Source organism: Crotalus tigris, unplaced genomic scaffold, assembly GCF_016545835.1.
Source record: "Crotalus tigris isolate CLP2741 ecotype Arizona unplaced genomic scaffold, ASM1654583v1 scf7180000024409.848292, whole genome shotgun sequence".
NCBI classification, from domain to species: domain Eukaryota; kingdom Metazoa; phylum Chordata; class Lepidosauria; order Squamata; family Viperidae; genus Crotalus; species Crotalus tigris.
The window spans coordinates 733,182-736,712 of NW_024100576.1; positions in this window are offsets into that span (position 1 = coordinate 733,182).

Below are 3,531 nucleotides of genomic sequence, written 5' to 3' on the forward strand. Positions count from 1 at the left end.
TCAAAGATGAAGAAAAGGGAATGTGTCACACTGTCTTGTGGTGTTTATATTTTAAGGATGACTTTTAAATTGATACGATAGAGGGACATTTGTGACTTATGTGCTACTTTGTCTCTTTTTTTTGCTTTATCACTGTACATACTTTGCGATATGCATTTAATGCATTTACCTTTCAGTTTGGGCACAAACTATCTTCAATATAATATAAAAGTTAACCTGCTGTTTGTTCTATTGCCTCTGGAAACAAAATAAAAGTTAACCACATCACTCTGGGAATTACTTTAAGGCATCTATTTTTAAGGGCTTGTCTTACTATTGGTCAAATTTTTATTTTATAAAATTTTTATTTTAATTATTATTGTAACTGGCTGACAAACCGTACTCAATGGGTAGTCCTTAATGTGTTACATCAACAAGGAGGAAAGTAAGCAGTAGGGTACCACAAGGTTCCATCTTAGGCCCAGTACTCTTCAATATCTTCATAAATGACTTAGATGAGGGAATAGAAGGGGAACTCATCAAATTTATAGATAACACTAACCTGGCAGGAATAGCCAACATCCTAGAAGACAAACTCAAGATCCAAAAAGATCTTGACAGACTTGAATAATTGGCCCTATCAAACAACATGAAATTTAATGTAATACTAATAGTAATAATAGTAAAGTTGGAAGGGACCTTGAAGGTAATCTAGTCCAACCCCCTGCTCAGGCAGGAAACCCTACACCATTTTGGACAAATGGCTGTCCAGTCTCTTCTTAAAAACTTCCGGTGTTGGAGCATTTACTGCTTCTGGAGGCAGGCTGTTCCACTGATTAATTGTTCTCACTGTCAGGAAGTTTCTCCTTAGTTCGAGGTTGCTTCTCTCCTTGATTAGTTTCCACCCGTTGCTTCTTGTCCTGCCTTCAGGTGCTTTGGAAAATAGCTTAACTCCCTCTTCTTTATGGCAGCCCCTGAGATATTGGAACACTGCTGTCATGTCCCCCCTTGTCCTTCTCTTCGTTAAACTAGACATACCCAATTCTAGCAACCGTTCCTTATATGTTTTAGCCTCCAGTCCCCTAATCATCTTTGTTGCTCTTCTCTGTACTCTTTATAGAGTCTCAACATCTTTTTTACATCGTGGTGACCAAAACTGGATGCAGTATTCCAAGTGTGGCCTTGCCAAGGCATTGAAGAGTGGTATTAATACTTCACGTGATCTTGATTCTATCCCTCTGTTAATGCAGCCTAGCACTGTGTTGGCCTTTTTGGCAGCTGCAGCACCCTGCTGGCTCATATTTAGGTGATTGTCTACTAGGACTCCGAGGTCCCTCTCACAGTTACTACTATTGAGCATGGTGCCACCTATGCTGTACTTGTGCATTTGTTTTTCTTGCCTAAATGTAGAACCTTGCTTTTTTCACCATTGAATTTCATTTTGTTAGTTAGTGCCCAGTGTTCAAGTCTGTCCAGATCCTTCTGTATCTGAAGCCTGTCTTCTGGAGTGTTGGCTATTCCTGCCAGCTTGGTGTCGTCTGCAAATTTGATGAGTTCCCCATCTATCCCTTCATCCAAATCGTTTATGAAGATGTTGAAGAGTACTGGGCCCAGAACAGAGCCCTGGGGCACCCCACTACACACTTCCCTCCATATAGATGCAGTTCCATTGAGGACCACTCGCTGAGTACGGCCGGTCAGCCAGCTACGGATCCATCTGGCGGTGGTTCTATCTACCCCACATTTTTCTATCTTATCAAGTAGTAGGTTGTGATCTACTTTATCAAATGTCTTACTGAAGTCCAAATAAATTATGTCCACAGCATTCCTCTGATCCACTAATTTTGTCACTTGGTCAAAGAATGCAATAAGATTTGTCTGGCATGATCTATTTTTGACAAACCCATGTTGGCTTTTAGTAATGACTTTGTTTGCCTCGAGGTGTTCATTGATTCGTTGTTTGATTATCTTTTCCAGGATCTTCCCAGGTATTGAGGTCAGGCTGATAGGTCTGTAATTTCCTGGATCCATTTTTTTTTTCCTTTTTTGAGGATGGGAACTACATCAGCTCTTTTCCAGTCCTCTGGTAGTTCCCCTGTGTTCCAAGATCTTTGAAAAATATAGTTCAGTGGTTCCGATATCACATCTGCCAGTTCCTTGAGAACTCTGAGGTGTAATCCATCTGGTCCTGGCAATTTGAACTCATCTAGGCTGGACAGGTGCTCACTTACCATTTTCTTGCCTATCTAAATTTGTGTTTCTATTCTGTTTTTTATGGCACTATTTTTGGTAGGTTGGTCTGTTTTTTTCCCTTTGTGTAAAGACAGATGCAAAAAACGAGTTAAATAGTTCTGCTTTCTCCCTGTTCCTTGTCACCTTCTTGCCACTTCCACCCACTAATGGACCAATCATTTCCTTCACTTTTTTCTTGTTTTTTACATGTTGAAAGAAGCTTTTTTTTGTTATTTTTGACTTTGGTCGCAAGCCTTAGTTTATTTTGAGCCTTGGCTTTCTTCACTTCATCTTTTCAGGCTCGGGCTATTTGCTGATATTCTGACTTAGTTATGTTAGAAAAGCAAGGTTGTACATCTAGATAGGAAAAACTAAAGGTACAAGTACAGATTAGGTGAAATCTGGCTCAAAACAGTAACTGTAAGAGGGATATTGGAGTTCTAGTAGATGATCATTTAAACATTAGCCAGCAGTGTACAGCAGCCGACAAAAAAGCTAATTCAATCCTTGGTTGTATAAACAGAAGGCATAGAATCAAAATCACATGAAATATTACTGCCCCTTTATAAATCCTTAGTAAGACCACACCTGAAATACTGCATCCTGTGTTGGTCACCACATTACAAAAAAAGATGTTGAGATTTTTGGGGGAAAAAAAAAGTGCAAAGCAGAGCAACTAAGATGATTAAAAGCCTGAAGACAAAAACATAGGAAGAATGGTTGCAGAAATTAGATTTGGCCAGTCTAAAGAAAAGAAAGACTAGGGTGACATGATAGCAGTTCCACTATTTGAAGGACTGCCACAAAGAAGAAGGAGTCAACTTATTTTCCAAAGCACCAGAAGGCAAGACAAGAAACAACAGATAGAAAGTAATCAAGGAGAGAAGCAACCTGGGATTAAGGAGAATCTTCCCAACACTGAAAACAGTTAACCAGTGGAACAGCTTGCTATCAGAAAGTGTAGGTGTTGGACCTTTTAAAGAAAAAACTGGTCAGCCATTGTCTGAAATGGTATAGGGCACGGGTGTCAAACTCGCCACATCACGTGACGTGTCATGGCGTATTGTGACTTTTTTTTTTGCATTGCCACAGCTGGGGTAGGCGCGGCATCCATATGAGGCAACTGGCCTTTGGGCCAGCAGTTTAACACCCCTGATATAGGGTATCCTGCTTAAACAGGGGATTGGACTAAAAAAACTTCCAAGGTCCCTTCCAGCTCTATTTCTATTGAGTGAGGGCAGTAGAATTATTTTGTACCAGCAAGAAGAAATTGTGTGAATGGGGAAAAAAGACCTTATGTACTGTAGTAGTTAAACTTTT